The sequence below is a fragment of the Equus przewalskii genome, chromosome 13, assembly GCF_037783145.1.
Source record: "Equus przewalskii isolate Varuska chromosome 13, EquPr2, whole genome shotgun sequence".
Taxonomy (NCBI): Eukaryota; Metazoa; Chordata; class Mammalia; order Perissodactyla; family Equidae; genus Equus; species Equus przewalskii.
In genome coordinates, this window is record NC_091843.1 from 30,955,351 (window position 1) to 30,976,487 (window position 21,137).

Below are 21,137 nucleotides of genomic sequence, written 5' to 3' on the forward strand. Positions count from 1 at the left end.
ATGGCTGCTCTAAAGAACTATTGGTATGACCTCAGAGATTTTTCTGGGTAATGGACCTTTGTTCTCGTTTTGCAGATCTAGGTTCAAGAATGAACCTGGACCACGATGTGGTAGTCTGGGAGGCTGAGGGTGAAGAATGAACATTTGCCACTGTACTGTACTCCATAGACATACTGTTGAGATTAATGAGTGTGCCTGGCCCAGATGAGCACATATCCAGACTGGCCCAGCCTGTCTACGCCTGGGCTTGATGAGGGTCCTTGAGCTTCCAGAAGGTCTGATCTGACTGGCGTTCACTCAGACAGTATTGCAGGTTTTTCTGCTATCTTTAAAAATATGCATTTGTGAAAACCCCCATGTTCTGCAAAATTGCAGTCTAAAAATAATAGGGCTGATGAGAAAAATAATTTTGTTTCCATTTTCCTGACTGAGTTGACTTCTTATACATTGTTTAGATCAGGAATGGCAAACTTTTTCTGTGAAGAGCCAGATAGTAAATATGTTAAAGTTTGTGGGCCAAGAGGCAAAATGGAGATATCATGTAGGTACTTTGTAACGAGAGAGAAATAAATTTGCACCTTTTTTTTAATTGACAAAATTAAAAATATAATAATAATAATTGAATATAGTTTTGTTTGTTTTGTAATACAGGTCTACTAAGTATAATTCTTAGAAGAATAGAATTCTGTTTTTTTTTTTTTTGAGGAAGATTAGCCCTGAGCTAACATCTGCTGCCCATCCTCCTCTTTTTGCTGAGGAAGATTGGCCCTGAACTAACATCTGTGCCCATCTTCCTGTTTTTATATGTGGGACACCTGCCACAGCATGGCTTGACAAGCGGTGGGCAGGTCTGCGCCTGGGATCCGAACTGGCCAACCCTGGGCTGCTGAAGTGGAGTGCATGAACTTAAACGCTGTGCCACCGGGCCGGCCCTTGGAATTCTGTTTTTTGAGAGAGATAATATTTAGCTGAATTGGGGTCAATTGTTAGTATTCCCTAACATCAAATCGATTGCAAGTGTTCTTTTGTAAAAACCATTCTTATCTCATGGACCATACAAACACAAGTAGTGGACTGACGTTAGCCTGTGGACTATAGTGTGCCAACCTTGCTTTAGATAAATAGATATGGTTTGGTTAATCCAGGTCAGTCTGTATTTGGCCTGTCCATCAATCTGAACCTACACTGGTTGTATACATTCTGATCCTGTGAGATGCGTAAAGTAGACATTATTGTTCCCATTTTATTGATGAGAAGTGTCTTGAAGACATAAGTGCACCCAGTATTGTAGGTGGCTGCTTCCCCACCTTCCTTCTTCTTAGAAGTATATACTGAGCACCTGCTTTGTGCTAGGCACTGTGTTAAGTGTGGGCTAAATGGATTTACTCAAGGTCACAGGACTAGCAAAGGGGGTGTCTGGACTCAAATCCCCATCTTTTGTTGATAATCTTACACTTCCCACTTTTCTGTGCAGCCCTCAGATGAATGAAGTGGAATGTTTGCCTACTCAGCAGCATGAACTTCACAAATACAGCTGTGCATTAGATGAATTTGTGTTGTGGTCTCGTTCCCCCTGTATTTATTAGGACTCTTTGGTTGCAAGTTATAGAAACTACTTTAGGCTAGCTCATTGTAAGGTTGCAAGGGTGGGGAGGCTCACAGGCTTCAGAATGGTCTGCACTGGGAACTGAAAGCTTCTGGAACCTGGGTAGTATTCTTTCTTTAGCTCTTGTCTGTAAGACTAGGCATCTTTTTTATTCTCTTCCTCTGTAGACTGGTGTTGTTTGCTCCACAGTCTGTGTAGTGTAATGTGGACCTCCACAGTCCAAGTGTACATGTTATATAGAGTTATGGCCAACAAAGAGACTGCACACTTCTTTCAATTCCAAATTTTCTGAAAGGGACACTCATTGGCCTTCCTTAGGTCAAGTATGTCCTGGAGGGTAGAAGTCAGGTTTACAAATATGGCCCGTCCTCTGCCATGACCACGAGGATCAGGATTGGAGTGTCAGTTCCCAGAGAAAGGGGTAGTGTGGTGGGTAAATAATCCCAAAAGTCTCTGGCATGGTGTCACAGTAGATTCTGTGCTCTTGATGGCAGAGAGGGGGTTTTATTAATCTTAATCCTAAGTCCCCCCAGTACATAATACCTTGGACAGTGCTAGTACATTTATGTGGAAATGAGTAGAAAGGAGAGAGAACACACAGTGAGGTCCACAGTTGGTTTCTGATGAATATTATCTAGAAATCATCAAGCGACTTTAAAATTTTAAAGTAAGGAACCTAACTGATTCCTCAGTATTCTCACTTATTATGCTTGGAAGTAAGAGTATGTTTTTCCTGCTAGCTTTTGCCTTTTCCAAATTTACTTTTTTTTTTTAAGAGGCTTAGTTTAATTAGTTAGCTTTTCAATTTTAGAAGCCACTCATGCTTAAGTATCCTTTACCTTTTATCTAAGTAGTGGTATTTCCCGGTATCAGCCTGAGTTCCTGATAAAACCTTTATAGCTGAGCCAGCGTAAATGGCTTCTGCGGAAGTCACCATGAGAGTGTTTTGGTGACTTTATTTTCACTTTAGGACTGCATCCCTGAGGCTGTTTAGTGGTAAAGGTGGTATCTGATATCTATTCTTTTTTTTTTCTGGAAAAATCAAAACTAGGCACTCACAAAGTTTTTTTTATCTCTGTGTTTGTAAATTAAAATCTGCCCTTAGATATGGACCCCGCAGCTGAGGTCAGTTGTGTTTCTGTGCTTTTGGGGTCTTGTTCAATTGTTTTTCTTTTCTCCTTTCACCACTCTGAGGCAACTTGCAATTCAGGGAACTTTCTGACACAGATGCTGACTTTTCATACGTCACTTAGACCCCACTTTCCTCTTGGAGTAGAAGTATGTCGGCAGGAGAATGGGGATTTCCCCTTGGTATTCAAGTCAACAGATATGTCCTTGACATAGAGGCAGTTCTGAACTTACAGCTTACTAAAGCCAGTTATCTTTGTGATCTAGCACAAGTCAGTACACTCCCTGATCCTGAGTTTATTCGTCTACGAAATGTGAGTTAATGCATTCCCACAGATAGATCTGAGGGCTGTGTTCGAAAGCTTTCAGTAAATTGAAGAACACAGGTCAAATATACAAAGACATTCTCTTTGTTTTCAAGAATTTAAGGAAGTCCTACTCACATGTTTCTTTATCATGCTTTCTTTTTATGGTTACATGGGTTTTTTTCTTTCAAACTCATATGGGCACACACTAGATTTTAAACTCAGAAGTTCAGTTCCACAAATACTTGGGGTGTCAACTATGTGGCAGGCATTGGGAGAGATGCTGGAGACGCAAGTAGGAATAAGACAGAATTCATAAGAGGAGAGACTGTACGTTATACAGCTTTACTCCCTGGACGTCTAGATCAGGGTGGAAAGCATGACCAGCAGTGAAGAAACAGCTACTGTTACTAACAATTTATCGAGCCCCACTTGGTGTTCAGTGCTCAGCACCGTGATCAATGCTACAAAGGATATTAAAATAACAACTGGTGCTCACAGAGCTTACTAGATGCCACGCACTGTGCTTGGCATGCGTTACCTCGTCTACTTTTCTAAACAACTCTATGAGATAGGAACAGTTATTCCCATTTTATGTGTAGGGAAGTTGAGGACCCAAGTGGCAAAGCAGTTTTCTCAAGATCACAGAATTAGTGAGTGGTGAACCTGAGATTTGATCCCAAGCCTATCTGACTCCAGAATGTACTCTGGATGTACACAGTGTGTACCACATTGTCACACTCACTGGGCTCTGCACTCCAGCCACTTGTGTGGGACAAGGTGTGTGTCTTGATAGAGCCAGAGTAAGGAGATGTGGTGTGAACAGTAAGGGTGGAAAAATGCAGAATCAAGGAACTCAGTTACAATGAAAGAACGTGGAGTGGACCAGAGGACTGAGGGGCCGTGACGTTGGTATTTGAAAGGGCCTTTGAGTGGCTGCAGAGTGTCCTTCCTTCTGTTCAGAGCCCCTAGACTATTCTTATCCAGACTGCAGTTGGCCTAAATTCCAGAACGCCACACAAGTTGAGGGTGTGTTTAGCTGGCATTTCTACCATTTTTCCTATAATGACATACCCTTTATACTGTGTGGACTACAGATTTGTTGTTATGCTGTTTGTTTTGAACATATCTTTATATTGGAAAAAAGTATTAAAAATTATATTACATTTTTTTATTGTGGTAAAATATACAGTACATAAAATTTCCCATTTTAACCATTTCTGAGTGTATAGTTCAGTGTCACTAAGTATCTTCAGTGTTGTGCAACCGTCACCACCATCCATCTGCAGAACTTTTTCATCTTCCTAAACTGAAACTCTGCAGCCATTAAATAATACCTCTGCATTCCTCTCTCCTCCCAGCTCCTGGCAGCCACCATTCTATTTTTGTCTCTGTGAATTTGAGACTTCATAGAAGTGGAATCATACAATATTTGTGCTTCTATGTCTGGCTTATTTCACTTAGCCTCCTGTTTTCACGGTTCTTCTGTGTTGTAGCATGTGTCAGAATGTCCTTTCTTTTCAAGGCTGAATAATATTCGAGTGTATGTGTATATCACATTTCATTTGTTCATCCATCAATGGACACTTGAATTGCTTCCACATTTTGGCTATTGTGAACAATGCTGCCGTGGACACAGGTGTGTAAATATCTGTTTGAGTCTCTGCTTTCAATTCTTGTGTTGGATTATATGGTAATTCTATGTTTAATTTTTTGAGGAACTGCTTAAACAGTTTGTTTTTGAGATAGCCATCTATCTTTGTCCGTGACAGCTATGGACTGTACCATTGCTCAGTTTTCTCAAGTCTGTACATAAGAGTGAGTACCATATACCACACTTTTGCCTGGTGACACTAGAGAGCGTGCCATACAGTGCTTTCCTCAGTCTGAGAGGCACTCACCTGTCCCTTGACTTTGCCGTAGTCTCTGTCTCTCTGCCCTGATTTCATTTCTGCTGGACAATTTTGACCCAAGGTGGCCAATGGAAGACGGGTTGGAAGTATTGAAAAAGTGCCACAGGCAAGTAGTACGCTGGATGCCAAATACATATTTTAACATGCCTCGAGGTAAGCAAGCACATTCAAAAAACAGATCAAGGAAACAGAAAGATCTGAAGAAAGATAGGGATTGGTGGAATTCTGGCACACACGAAAGGCTTCATTCACATTTCTGCAGCCTAGGGGAATGGTAGCAATGGTGAAGCAGAGCTGGGAGGAACCCGGGCCCGTCAAGTCTGACCTCAGGGATCCTCAGAGAAGGAAATAGAGAGATCAGGAGATTCCCTGGGGTGAGCGTGGCTCTGCAGGTGTCCCCAGTTCTGGGAAGGCATCCTAGGCCAGTGTTTCTCAACCTTTTTTTCGTTACTGCCCCCTCACCCCCACCAAGGAGCCTTTTTAGACATATTTTTCCTAATTCCCCCCACCATGAAATTTTAATTCCATAGCTAGACTGATTATCTGTTTATATACTGTGTTATGTCTTTACTTTATACATAAAAAGTGTAAGATATTTTTCACTCCCAAGAACAAATTGTCACCTCATTTTGGTGTTGTCCCCGTTGAGAAAGCATGCTTTATACTGCTTGGGGATAACTGTCTTTTGGAGTTTTTGCCTCCATCTCTCCAAGTAAAAACAAAAAATCATCAGTTCTTCCCCCACCAAAAAAAAAAAATTCCAAACCAAAATCAAAAGGGCTTTTTGGTGAACTCCCACGTGGTTCTTGCAAACTCTACATTTTACTTTTCTAGGAGAAGCTCAAGAGATAATATGGGTGATAATAATCTTGTCATGTAAGTGTTTCTTTCTTTTTCTTTTGCCGAGAAAGATTAGCCCTGAGCTAACATCTGCTGCCAATCTTCCTGTTTTTTTTCCTTGAGGAACGTTATCCCTGAGCTGTCATCTGTGCCAGTCTTCCTTTACTTTACGTGTGGGTTGCTGCCATAGCCTGGCTGACAAGTGGTTTAGGTCTGCACCCGGGATCCGAACCTGCAAACCCAGGCCACTGAAGCAGAATGCACTGAACTTAACCACTACACCATGGGGCCAGCCCTGCAAGTGTTCTTTTTTAGCCCAGTTACCTGAGTACTTAGAGACAGCTACAGATGCTGCGGAAATGCCGAGTTCTCATAGCACACTTGCTTAGAGGTATTTTTTTTTAAGTTTGTGAAATACGTTTTCAGTATGTGATAAAATAATTTGTTGTTTCAGCCACTTTCCTGGCAAGGGTCCCTTATTAGTTCCATTTTTATTCTTACTGTGTTTATCTGGAGGCTGAAGCACAGAGAGATTGAATTCAACAGCATATGAATATTTGTCACTGAAATAATGTGGGCAAGTCAAAGAATTTGAACATTGCTGTGAAGAAGGTCTAGCCTAGACATGCTACAGCTAAAGGGATCTGAATATGCTGCTTCCTTATGGTGTCTGCTTATTTGAGTCTTAGAAAAATCCATTTTAGGGGCTGGCCCGGTGGCGCAGCAGTTAAGTGTGCATGTTTCGATTTGGCGGCCCGGGGTTTGCTGGTTCGGATCCCGGGTGTGGACATGGTACCATTTGGCAAATCATGCTGTGGTAGGCATCCCACATATAAAGTAGAGGAAGATGTGCACAGATGTTAGTTCAGGGCCAGTCTTCCTCAGCAAAAAGAGGAGGATTGGCAGCAGATGTTAGCTCAGGGCTAATCTTCCTCAAAAGAAAAAAAAGAAAAAAAAACCCATTTTAATAGTAGAAGATAATTCCCTCAGACAGAAGATACCATACTTGTTTGTGTGTGCATGCTGATACTATATACATAGTCCAAATGGGCATTTGAAAAACCTGACTACTGTTTGTGATTACATCATTTTTGCAAACTATCTGTATTAGTTATCTCTTGTGTTACAAATTACCCCAACAGTCCACAGCTTAGAACAACACACATTTATTATCTCTCAGTTTTTGTGGGTCAAGAGTCTGGGCGCAAATTAGTTGGGTCCTCTGCTTCAGGGTCTCACAAAGATGTAATCAAAGTATTGGCGGGGGCTGTGATCTCATCTGAAGGCTCGATTGGGAAGATTTAGTTCCAGATGCACTCACATGGTTGCTGATAGGATTCTGCTGGCCTCCCTTGGTTCCTTGCCACATAGGCCTCTCTATAGAGCATCTCACAACATGGCAGCAAGCGAGAGAGAGGGCAAGAGAGTGACAGCAAGGCGAAAGCCATAGTTTTTTGATACCTAATCACAGCAGTGACATCCCTTTATTTTTCTGTATTGTGTTCACTAGGAGCAAGTCCCCCTAGATGCAGCCCACACTCAATGGAAGGGGATTACACAAAGGCGTAAATAACAGGAGGCAGGGATTATTGGGGGCCGTGTCAGAACTGCCTGCCTTACTGACCTAAGCTGATTGGTATGCCAAATTATATGCACAACTGTTAAGTTCTTTTTGGTACATATTGGGAATTGATGACAATTAGAGGTTGGTGAGTGTCAGCTGCACCCTCATGTCCTCAGTACCAACTTATGAAAAAGTTCTGCAACACATTCAGCATTTTATTAATCATTTTTTTTACAAGTATGCATAAAATAGTTGCCTGTTCTGTAGTTTGATTAAGTCTTTGTCCTTTTGGGTACTCTGATCATGAATTGCATAAACTGTTCACTGAAGGCAGAGCTGACAATATTCCAAAGGCAAGATCCAGCTATTTTACAGATAGCATCAGGCAGCCAGAATCTTCTGATCCAGTGACTGGCCACAAGACCATTTAGGTGTAAACTATGGGTGTCGTCCCTGAAGTTGGAGAGTGAAGGGCTTACTAGATAGAGTCTTATACCCATCCTTGTGCAAGGATGGGTATATATCTAGAATTTTGAGCTAATGCTCATATCTTAAGTTCCACTAATTACATTAACAAGAGTGCATTTCTAACATCTGCTATGCTAGTTAGGAAGCCACTAGTTTCACCAGGAAAAATTCACAATTTTAGCATTCCTTATGCTAATGATCAAAGTCCCTGGTGTTTTCAAGGATAGAGGTAACTGAAGTTTCTGGGGATTGAGGTTGCTGATTAGAACGCTCATAACCAACCCCTAGAGTATGAATCCTGCATTAGGGCAACTGCCTGTACCTGGTATATAACTTGAACTAATACATGCACCATAATATTATACAGCATGTGCTGAAATATTTTGAAGTAAATTATAGACATCCTAATTATCACGTACCAAATATCAACTCCTGAATTAAAAGCCCAGAACGTTCTCCCTTTAGAAAGATTATTGAGTGTGAAACAAGGTTTTGGCTGTGTGTTTAATATAGGGATTGAATGGGAAGCTTGAGAGAAGTGCCCTTGGTCCATGATCTGGTTTTCTCACTTCTCAGATGTAACACTTCACATCTTGGACCCTAAATTTTCTTCTCTAAAATAGAGTGATAATAGTCCTACTTCACAGGGTTATTTTAAGGATTAAGTCAGATCACATACATGAAACATGCCTGGCACATAGAAAAACTTCAATTATTGTTAGCATTAAGAGAAGTTCTCTGATAAGAAGTATATTTTTATAAGTAAATAGCCTTTTAAATACTTATCTGAACAAAAAATTTAGATAGTAGCAGTATAGTCAAGTTTGTGTTGTTTCTCTTCAAAATTATTTTTTGATCATTTTTTGTAAATCCATAATTTTAATACTCAGTGTATCCACATTTAACATTTTGATAGAGATCCTTTCCTGTGTCTTGTGTATGTTTCCATATGTATGGTTGTTTTTGAAAAACAAAATTGGGATGATTCTGTTCATTTAGCCCAACTTTTTCATTTATGAATGTATTGTGAACATTTTCTGTCATTACATGTTCCTTGAAGACATGATTTTTGATGCCTTCATAATATTCCATTGTCATAGTAGCTCTTATTGTTTTCTCATTTTTTTCTCATTGGTTTCTATTTTTTTCAGTATTATAAATAATATTGTGGTAAATCTGTGAATATAGGTACTTGTGTATGTTTCTGGTTTCTTCCTAGGTTAAAGCACATTTTTAAGACCTTTGATGCTTATTGCCAAACTTCCTTCCAAAGGAATTCTGCCAATTTATAGCTTCCACCACTAGCTGGCTCTGGGTGTTACCAGTCTCTGCTGTATGACTTGAATGAATGACTTAACCTTTTGGAACTTCTGTTTGTCATTAGGAAAGCAGGGCTAATTATTCTGCCCTCACAGGATTGTTGTGAAGAATAAATGAAATTGTTGGGTCTAGTCTTCTGATCCCTACTCCAAAGACATTGAAAGTTAATGCTTCTGTTACTCACTAGTTGTTGACCTCAGTCCTTCTCCAAGCTTTTTAATTGTGTTAACCTTGGACTAGTTGCCCTGAGCTGCTCAATTCCTTATCTGTGAATTGCATGTCTGGTGTACACCCATGCATGGTCGTGACAACCCTAAAAAAGAGTGGACTTTTCAAAACCCAATGGATTCCAAGATAGAGGAAAAGAGCAAATAAAACCGTCATTCAAAAGAACAGATAGAAGTCACAAGTACAACGTAAGAACACCAGTGTAATATTCTGCTGACTATATAGTAAAGACTTATATTTCCTTCTTGGTTATGTGAATTCTTTCAAGATTCTTTGCATTACTTGAACCACTCGAGAGAACTGATGAAATATGTTCTGCCCCTCCAGTTCCAGAGGGTTTACTTCCCAGCTCTCAATTTACCTGTTAATAATACCTTTTAATCCCACTCTTGACTGCTCACATAGATTGATTTCCTTGATATTTATTCATTAGATGCTGTGAGGATATTACCAGGAATTCTGATTTTTAACAATTTCTTTCTAGATCAGTTAAATAACAATAGCTGCCCTCTTCTTACATATCTTCCTCCCCATCAGCTCAGCTCATCCTGCTGTTATCTCTAGAGTTCTAGTCCCGAGACATGTACCCTTTGCAGCAAAAATATCCTGGTGAAATGAGGATTCTGCGAGCAATATAGTTTTGCGCCTTCTACTGAGTTGAAATCAATTCCTTTACCTTGACTGTGAGACTTAGGAATCCAGAATCCCTCGATGGCTCATTTGAATTCATCAGGGTTGTAGTAGACTGCTCAGTGGTAAAGCTTTCGGGAATCCCTTAAGTTAGACAGCTGAAATGCTGGGACTTTACCGTCTATGAAACTAGACGAAACCTAAGAAGTTAAGCTCTTACCTGAAATGACAGAAAGTGGTTTCCGGAGCTCTGGATGCGTCAGTGTCATTATTTTCACAGTGATCAGAAGTCAGGTCTCCACACAGTGCAGTAAGGAGCACACAGGCCAGGAATCAGGAAATCTGGGCTCTGGCCACACTCTAATGGCCACATTGCTTGGACTAGTTACTCTGAACTTCACTGTCACTTTTTGTAAAACCAGGGATTGGCCTAGGAGGTGATTTTCAATTCTGACATTGTATGATTTATTTCGGCTCTCCCTCCTTTCCCCCAATGTGTAAATACCAAGATTTTTTACATTTGTCTGACAAATAGTCTTTAAGTGTGCACAAATATTCAGGAGTTTAAGCTAAGCGGGGATCCAAGAGTGTCAGAGATAATTCATGTCACAAGAAGATAGTCAAGGGTTAAGGGGCAATAAGATGCTTAAAAATAAGAATGTACTTTTACAAAATGCTGGTTAGCAGGAGGGGGTGGCAAGCATGTGGTAGGGTTGTTACAATTTCATTGAAAATCCAAGCGAGCTAAATAAATTGCATATCACAAAGATTTTTAGATATTGAAGGTGCCTTTGAGATATTAGTGCCCAATAATAGATGTGTTGGCTTATTTTTAATCCATGCCTTCTGTAAATACAGACTGTTCTGGAAACTTTGGAGACAGCCAGATATAATGATAACAATAGCTATAATTTATGAGCGTTTACCATGAGCCAAGCACTGCACTGTTTTATGAACACTGAGTTCTCCCAATAACCCTCTGAAAGAGAGACTGTTGTTATTGTCCCTTTTCCATTTTACAGATGAGGAAATGGAGGCACACAGAGGTTAAATTACTTGCACAGAGTTGGCAGCCAGTAAGTGGCAGAGCTGGAGTTCCAGACGGTCTGACCTCAGAGCCCACCCTCTTAATTGCCAAACTCCTTGACTCCCTGACCTGGAGGACAGAATCCTTTCCCTCAGAGAGCTTGGGTGAGGAGACAAGACAAATGCATGACTTGTCTCCATCAGCATTGGGTATACATATGACCTTGAAGTAGACACTTGTTAGAACACAGAGCAAATGTCCTTGTCTCCAGAGCACTTATTGTGATGCTTGCTTTCCTAATGCTCTTCTGTTCTCACACCCAGCTGGGTATCTTTGGAGATTTAGCAGCCATGTTCTTCCCACTGTTATGGATAGAATTTCCAACCAATCTATTACTTTTCTGAGCCTGGTCTTGCACTCTGTTATGCTAAATTCAAAAACAAAGCCAATGAGAAAGTAGGAATTTGTGGCCGCCAGAAATCTTGAGGTACCTCGTGTGAACCTAATGCAGGCACAGAATTGAAAACTGAAACAGCTCTGGCCAGGCTGCATTGAAATACCAGAAAAACAGAAGCTGCCTCTGCAGATTGAGTGGACTAAGTGCATTTGAGACACAAATCTTTTGTGGCTCAAATCTGTTGTAGGATTGAGTTTGGATTCAGCTAGGCTCTTTGTACTTACTTAAGGCTCTTTGACCAACAAGTCCAGGAAAATGTCATTCAGGGGTTAATACAGAATTCTGGGTAGAGCAATTTGAATTGCAAAGGTAAATTTTATTTTTCTTAAATTTTTTTTTTTAAGGATTAGCACCTGAGCTAACATCTGTTGCCAATCTCCACACCACCCCCCCACACCCCGCTTCTTCTTCTCCCCAAAGCCCCCCGGTACGTAGTTGTATATTCTAGTTGTAGGTCCTTCTGGTTGTGCTATGTGGGATGCTGCCTCAACATGGCTTGATGCGTGGTGCTAGGTCCATGCCTAGGATCCGAACCGCTGAAACCCTGGGCTGAATCGCGGAGCGCACAAACTTAACCACTTGGCCATGGGACCGGCCCCTGTAATTTTATTTCTTAAAGGTATATCCAGTAGTTAAACTTCAGTTGTGTGCGTAGGCCCTGCAGCATGCTAATTAAATGCTCCTCAAGCTCTTAGAGGTGTCCAGCTGTTCTCCCTGATCACTATTTCCTCCTCTGTTGGTGGAGATTTCTTATTCTGTTGCCCCACTCTATGGTAGAATTTCATCTCTTGCTGAAGGACCTCTTTGGTTGTGCCCACCCTTTGTGGGATTTGGGGCACCAGGCAGAGCCCCAGGAAGGTGATGGGGAGGAGGCTGGAGTGTCTGCCTGTTAGGGAGAAAAGAAGCCTTGTGTCTCGTGAACCCAGGTTTGTGGGAGTGACATTTCTTTGTCACTTCCAGTTTCTTTGGAATCCCACTTACTGTCTGGGATTTGACCCCTTATTCCTTGCCTAGTGTTCTTCCTTAGATTCTAGCTAAACTGTTTTTCTGTTTTTCTCTGAATGTCCTTAGTCAAGGAAAGTGGTGGCTTTTTGAGAATTAATTAACCCCTTTCATATTGACACCCAGTTTGAGAAGAATTTAAAGGCTATAATTAAAAATTTTCCCAATCAGTGGCTTTTGGTGGGGACATAGCTTTTGTTACTTTTAAAGACATTAACATTTGTTAAAGCCCACTGGTTTTTCTATTAACTGCACTTCTTGATATGTTCGAAATATTTCATAATTAAGAAAACTGCTGCACTCCTCCCCAGAAAGACTCTTTTAGTCTTTAAACAAAAAATTTTAAAAGCTTTATGTAAAATGTTTTTGAGCAGGGGAGGGAGGGAGGGAAAAAGTAATAATAAAAAAAGTTTTCGAATAAGTACTACCTGCACATATATGTTTTAAATTATATTTCCTGCAGATCCATTTATGTTCTTTTGCCCTAGTTCTCTGAAACCAGAAAACTATCCTGTCCTGATCAGCTGTGTGACCTTGGGCAAGCCGTTTAATTTTCTGAGTCTCCTTTTCCTCCTCTATAAAGGGAGGATAACATTGGAACCTACTTCATAGAGTACTTGTGAAGAGTAAATGAATTACATGCATAAAATGCTTAGGATAGGATTTTGCATACGGTAAATGATCAGTTGTTACGATTTTTAAAAAATGCAAGGAAGTTATAAGCAAAAACTTATTTTTCCCATTACAATATATAGACAAGTGTTTAGTGGTTGTAATGAGCCTGTCTTTGGGGTCGACCCACCCTGAGTTTAAACCTCCCTCTGGGGGAAATGTGAATACTAGCACCTATGTTATGACTATGAGAATGAAAGGAGACAGCGTATAGAAGTGCTTAAAATACCTTGGTGCACGATAAATTCTCCATAAATTATCATTGTTATCTTTCCTTTATAGCTCAAATTGGCAGATTTCCTTCTAGTCTTCCATATACTGATTTTAAAGTCATAATTACAGTATAAGTACAATTTCATGTCTTGCTTTTTTCAAGTAATGTTTTATTACAAATGCCTTTCACGGTAACTACATAAACTTCAAAGCCATCATTTTAATGACTGCATAATAGTTCATTAAGTAGTTATAAAATAATTGATTTGACCATTCCTTTAGTGTTGAGTGTTGAAGGTATTTCTAAGTTTTACCATTATAAAGGAGCCTGTGTGAAACATCTTTATACATAGAGCCTTTCATGTTTTGTACCATTACCTTAGAAAAGATTCCCTAAAGTACCCTTTCCTTATGTGACTGTTGTCATGGTTCTTTGAATGTATTCTTTGTCTCCCTCATTGAATGACAGGCTTCTGTGTGGGCTCACCATTTCATCCTTAATACCTAGAATATCGTCATGCTCAGTAATACTTATTGAATTAGTGAAAATGTATTATTTTCCAAAAGTGGTAAAAATTCTTTATCTTGCCATTCTGTCATCTTTTAAAAATTGTCTTAAAAGCAGAGAAACTTTTTATCCATTGGGATAATAAGAAAGGCAACAATCACAGGTAATTTTTATTGAACACTTACTACGCCCAGGCATCGTTCTCAGTACATTACTGCATCACTTGCTGCAATTTACTCAAGAATTCTCTGCAGTATAAGTACTATTATCACCATTTTATGGATGAGGAGGCACAGAGAGGTGAGTTGACTTGCCCAAGATCACACAGGTGGTGAGTGGCATTTCCTGGATTCAGAATAGGCAGTTGGACCCTTCGTCTGAGCCCTTGATGACCAGGCTGCATACACCCCCTAATTTTACTTTTCCAGCAGCTTTCCCCTTTGCATTTCAGCCAGTCTACCAAATTATTTCCCGGGGAACCTGAATTGGTTGGCCAAATTCCAGACAAGGCGTGAGTCAGAGTTGTCCCTCAGCCTTGAGGATCTTGCGTCAGTCTCAGAACAGCAGCCAGAATCGTGTACCATGCTTGTTCTCTGAAAGGAGTCCCACTCTTGCAGTTCGTCAAGTAAAGGAGGTGTGAATGTATTTTTTATAAGCCTTAGATTTTTTATCGAAGGAAAAAATTTTATCAGACTGTTTAACATTCAAGGCAGCTGGTAGATTCAGAGCATTGTCCATTTGGACGTTATTAATCCACGTGGGAATATCTGAGACCAAGGAATACAAAGGGTGTGATTCTGGGAATTAACCAATAACGCTGCTCATTTAGTTAGCAACTGAAATAGTAGAGCCACTTTTTAGAAGTATCAACCATGTTATTGTGTCCATTTCTTCAATCTCTTTGTGAGATAATAGAAAATGTATATATTAGTCTGTGACCCTGGTCCCTGACATAGGGCACCTAAAAAGCTTGTAAATTCCTAAGTGATAAGAGCACTAGGAGCATCTTTTGTTCTAATGAGGTGACTCTGAGTGGGCTCCTGGATGTGGCCTGGTCACCAGAGAGATGAAGCCGTGATTAGAAGCTTGGAATTTTCAACCTCACCCCTCATCCTCCAGAGAGAGGAGAGGAGCTAGAAAGAGTTAATAATTGATCATGCCTATGTAATTATGGGGTTCAGAGAGCTTCCTGTTTGGTGAAAACATGCACACTGGGAGGATGGTGTACCCCAACTTCATGGAGACAGAAACTCCTGTGCTCAGTGCCCTCCCGGACCTTGCCCTATGTATCTCTTCATCTGGCTGTTCATCTGAATCCTTTATCATACACTTTAATAAACTGGTAAATGTAAATGTGTTTCCCTGAGTTCTGTGAGCTGTTCTAGCAAATTAATCGAACTCAAGGAGGGGGCTATTGGAATCTCCAATCTATAGCGACTTGGTCAGAACACAGGTAATAACCTGAGCTTGACTGGCATCTGGAGTGTCCATAACCTGAACTGTGACTGGCGTCTGGAGTGTGTGTGTCGGGGGACGGGGGGGGCAGTCTTGTGGGACTGAGCCCTTAACTTGTGGGATCTGACACAGTCTCTGGTAGGTAGTGTCTGATTTGAGTTAAATTGTAGGACACTCAGCTGGTGTCGGAGACTTGCTTGTTGTGGGGAAAACTGCCACGCATTTGGTGACCGAAAGTGTCAAAATGAAGTGTTTTGTGTGAGTAGTCAAGGAAACTCACAGGAAAGAAACAAACACGCAATCGGGAAGAACTGGTTTTTTCCCTACACGGGTGGGAAACTAAGCTTTTCCATTTTACTCTCCTTTACTTTTATCAGTTTATTATGGGGGCTGGGAATTTTAAAGAATTTGCGTCTATAAGAACTACAAAGTATTTTTTTTCCCTTTGCAAATGACTGATTCTTAACAAGAGCAGGTAGTTTGTCTGTAGACTATTATTTGCATATAGAGATTTTATTTTTCAGTCATTTATACGTAGCTTTTGTTTTGGTTGCTCTTGTTAATTCGTGATGTTAAATGCTCAGAATTTTTTTAAAAAGCATCACTTCTTAAACTTGCCATGGAATTAATGGTTCTCCCATTCCCCAGGTAATGTGAGGGATGAGGAATGATGGCAAGCCATCGTATTTATGTTGCCAGTGTTCATTACAGCACTTCAGCTCCAAGTTGTAACCTGACGCCTCGTTCTCCCTCTTCCAGTTTTGTCCCCAGCAAGTGATGATCATGTTTAGCATCGAAAGGCTTTTCATGGGAAGTAAGGGGCTCTCCAGGTTTGCATTTGACAATCAACCGAGGAATTCTAATCGGCAGATACTGTGTTGAAACAGAAATGCTTCCTGTGCACGTGTTTGTTCTCCAGTTTCTACAGAGTGCGTGAGGGAGCTTCACTTGGTATCAACAGAAGATGAAATGCATTTGGAGATGTAGTGAGGTGCTTTTATTTTTAGGGCAGTTTCTAGAACTACATGTGATTTGGTCTCACCCTGCCTTCCCTAAATTTATAAAATTAGAACCACCCAGATGTAGATGGAAATAACTTTGGGATGGTAGGAAGGACCATGCCTAAGGCGACATGTCGTTTCTTTTGGTAATTTGAGAAGAGAGCCCTGTAAACGATACTTTTTTTGAAGAAGAAGATTATCCCTGAGCTAACATTCGCTGCTAATCTTCCTCTTTTTGCTAAGGAAGATTGATCCTGAGCTAACATCTGTGCCCATCTTCCTCTACTTTATATGTGGGATGCCTGCCACAGCATGGCTTGATAAACCATGCATAGGTCTGTGCCTGGGATCTGAACTGGTGAACCCCGGGCTGCCAAAGCAGAGCACACGAACTTAACCATTATGACACCGGGCCGGCCCTAAACATACATTTTTAAGGAGGTGGTATACTGAGGGCTCAGAGTCAGAAAACCCTAGGTGTTGAATCTGGATTTTGTACTTACTAGCTGGTGTCTTTGATCAAGTTTCTTAACCTATCTGAATCTCATTTTCGTGATGTCACTGACTCATAGGTTGGGTGTGAGGAGTAAATGAGACTAGGCATATAATGTGCTCAGCACAGCATGTACTCAGCACAGCCTGGTAGGGGCCTCAGCCTCTCAATAGTCACTTCTTTCCTGGGACTTTGATTCTAGTTGTCTCTGTTGCTGATGACCCTGTGACCTAGGGAAAGCTGGTTTGCTCTGCTGGGCTCAGTGTTGTCAAACAGAAGTATTAGTAACTCTTAGAGGTGATGTGAAGAGCAAGTAAAATACGCTTTGTGAAATACAAATAAGCACAAGGTGAGCCCCTGCTTACATTTCCTTTAGGTCACCAACCACCAACAGAATGGTGGGTGCCTTGTTGTGGGAGTTTCATTGTGAGGGGCCCTAAGTCAGATCTAGGTCCATAAAGAAATCTAGTAGCCACTTTAGGCCACAGGGAGAATAGGAAGTAATGGTTAACCAAAGTCTGTTGTGTTTCAGTAGCTTTATATGTTACCTCATTGAATCCTCAAAGCAATCCTGCAAGAAAATATGCGTATTCTCTTTCCTCCAGCCATTTTACAGGCACAGAAACAAGTTCAGTGAGGCAAGTACTCATTGTGGAAAGAGTTGGAGAAATCCAGGTTTAAATTCCAGGTTGGCCACTTACTAGCTGTGTGACCTTGAGCAAGTTACTCACCTTTCTGAGGCTGTTTCCTTACCTGGAAATGGTGAGAGCGAAAGTATCATGCCTCATAGGACTGTTGAGAGGATTAAATGCAATAATGTAGGTAAAGCCCCTGGCACATAGTAAACCCGTGATAAATTATTAACCTCCATATTGTTGAGATTTGGTGGGATGGGTTTTGACTGAAATATGACTTTGGAAAATTATATTTTGTTTAAAGGAAATGCCCAATTTGAAGACACAGTAGACTGGCCCTACATGTAAAGAAGATTGTGGACTTATAGAAATTCCTGAATCTAGGGGAAGGAGAAGGGTAGAGATAAAAGACAAAAGACGAATTTTGTGGGCATCCATTGGATTTGTTTATATCGGCATCAGATAGATTTATTCTGTTAGAGACAATTCATTGATAAAATGTAAATGCTACTAACCATTTGATCTCTCAGAATAGGGAAGAAACAAAGGGGAGATCATGACTGAGCTGAAATCTGATGAATAGTGAAAAAATGGTTGATAAAGAGACTTGATAAGAACCTTGTTGTTTTTTAGTTGGTTAGCCAGGAGTACGAGAGTTGGTACTGGGACCATTTGGTACCGGGCACTGAGACAGAGCAGCTTGCATGTAAGGAAGATTGTCTTGTGATTAGGGCCGACATAGATGGAATAAGGATTAGAAAGTGTCCCATCAGTGGAGGTTTCTAAGCAGGTAAGTGACGGTCAGTTGTCAGAAATGTCATGGAGGGGATGTGGCACTGGTTGGGAGGCTGGCCTTGATTTTTTTTTTTTAATTACTGATAAATTAATTTTCAGTTCTCTGATTATATCCAACAGACTCACATGAACCAAGCTTTAATTTGCATGAAGCCCAAGTCAGGAAAAATAAAATCATATACAGGTCAAGTTTTAATTTAAAATAGATTGAATCACATTGGAAGGTGAGGAAAGTAACTTTATAAAATAGAAAAACACCAGCGACTAAATGCCTGTTAGCCACTAAAATGTTCATGTCAGGTCAGGTTTTATTTGAAAATTGGCAATATGGAAATGGCTTTGCAATCTTTCATTCTGATATGTGATCCCAGGACAACTCTCTAAATCAGTTGGGCCACTTTCAATCCTTTGCTGAGAGTTTCCTATCTGGGCTAGATAACGTCATGTTCTTTCCAATTTTAGATTTTATTATTTTGGGATATATTCTTTTCCATTACAAATTGTGAGATTAAATATTCTCCTTAAAGAAGGAGGAAGCTTTATAATGTGAAGCAAAGAATCTGAATTATTGTATCAGTTTAATGTTCTGCAGTTACACCTAAAGATTTGGGGTTACTATCAAAATAAAAATGAATCTTAATGATGCAGGGTCGGTGAGCTGAGGAGTCAAAAGAAAGATTTCTTAGACTCTTAAGATCTGGCAGTAGGGCTCTTTTATTTAGAGAATAGTGTAGCATGGGGACAGGACCCATGGGCAGTCAGAGCTTCTGCTGCCGCCGCTTCTGCTGCCCCCGCTGGCATGGGGACAGGGCCCATGGGCAGGCAGAGCTGGTGCGTGGGGGACAGGACCCATGGGCAGTCAGAGCTCCTGCTGCTGCCCCGAGTTGAAGGTTAGGGCTAAATTTAAGGCATAGGTATGTGAGTCATCTCTTTACAAAGACAAAGGAAAGAACATGAAAAAAAGTTAAAATGGTATCAGTGCAGGTGGGGTCTGGTCATTGGGTGATCCCATGACTTTTAGACAAGAATCAAATCAGATTAAGTAAAGGTTAGAAAGGTTAGACGCCACCACCCTAAACCAGTTACATGAGATTGCCAGACAGCAACCAACTTAAGTTCTTGCCTTCCCCATTAAGAGCTTCTAGGGACAAGGTCATCTCTCCTCTTCTTCCTGGTACAGAGAGGGAGGCACCTTTTACAGATAGAGATTTACCTTACAAATGTAAATATGTCCCAACAAGGGCAAGTTCCATTCCCCAGAGCCTCCTTCCCTGTCCCAGTTTATCGAAAGCAATCAGCCCCAAACAGTCCTGATGCCAAAGAGACATATCCTGGGGTGGCCAATTTCAGGTCCCTACAAGGTCATCCCCCCTTCCTTCACAAACTCAAATGTCTCAAAAGGGCAAGCAAGATTCCAGTCCTCGGAGCCTGCTTCTCATCTGCAGTTTTAAAAGTAACCAGCCTAAAATCCTCATCATAAACCGTTTTAAAATTAAGCAGCCTAAAAGTCCTTATCATTAACGCTAGAGTTTATTAGCCAGTATGGGAAAATTACATCGAAGTCATACATTCTATCAAGATATTCCTACTTGAAAAGCATTGTATTTAAAATAATTGGTAGATGTGATTAAATATTGATTTCTATATTAAGAATTATGCCATTTAGTTTAGGAGCAGGGCTGAAATGTCAGATATATTTATCAGGCTTTTTTCACATAGTCAATAGGGAAGGGAAGGGAAGGGAAGTGCTTGCTGTATAGCCAGCGTTATAACAATCTTCATATACACAGTCTCGTTTAAACCTTCTGCCCACCAGTGTTGTAAGGTCTTGGATCGTGCGCTCTCAGTCCTGATTGCCTCAGATCAAGGATCAAATCGAGGCTTTGCTTCCTTGTTATTGTGTGATTTTGGTCCGGATGGTTAATTTCTCTGAGCCTCCGGGTCTCATCCAAAAAAAAGAAGCTAGTAATCCTCTCAGGCAGATAGAAGGGTAAAAGAAGCCAATGCAGGGAAAGCACTTGGCACAGGGCGTGGCACACACTGTGTGTCAGTACATTTTAACTGTCGTTGTTGTTTCTGTGATCCCAGTTTTATAGATGAGTAAGTCTTAAATATGAAAGAATTGGACAGTATCAGATTAAAAGATGCTTTATTGTGGCAAAAGATCTCTTCCTGGAGAAGCTTTCAGCAGTGTTTCTCTTACCTCTTGATGAGAAAACTGGAGGCAGATTCCCTCCACCCCCTTCACAGGTGATGCCCAGTGGCCAGGTCTCTCTTGGGTCTCATGTAGCTTACATTCTGGTGCTGGGTGGGGGGCAGGGGTGACAGACAGTGCCAAATATTTAAAAAGCCTGATAATCTCTTAAAGTGGTGAATGCTTTAGAGACAGTAAGACCAGGCTGTGTGATCCGGCTGTGGCCGGCAGTTTTAGCCAGGGCAATCAGGAAGTCTCTGAGGAGGTGCTGGGTGAGTTGAGATCTGAATATTGCAGGGAGCTAGCTGGTTACTGGAAGATCTGGGGATGTTCCTGCAGGAGAGAACAGCGAGTGAAAAAGAAAAGAACTGAGCATGCCCCATGAATAGAAAGCAAACCTGTGTATCTGTAGACTGGTGAGGGGAGAACGGAGGGAGCTGTGGTTGAAGCGGGCTGGAACCAGATCATCCAGAGCCTTATAGCCATGATAGAGACTGTGAACTTTAATGTAAGAGCAATGGGACACTATTGAAGGGTTGAAACAGAGGAGTAACATTTTCTTATTCTACCGTATTCTACCGTTATGGTTCTACATAAAGTAAATGAAAAGATTCTGAGAAAAGTTTTATGGAAACCAACTTAAAAAAAACTTAGACTCAAATGGGAAGTGAAGCAAGTGAAAG

General features: G+C 40.9%; 1 protein-coding gene across 1 annotated transcript in view; it reads left to right on the forward strand.

Moving 5' to 3' along the window:
• Positions 1-21,137, forward strand: part of PRELID2 (PRELI domain containing 2) — a 73,992-nt gene that overhangs the window by 38,616 nt on the left and 14,239 nt on the right. The window lies entirely within an intron of this gene.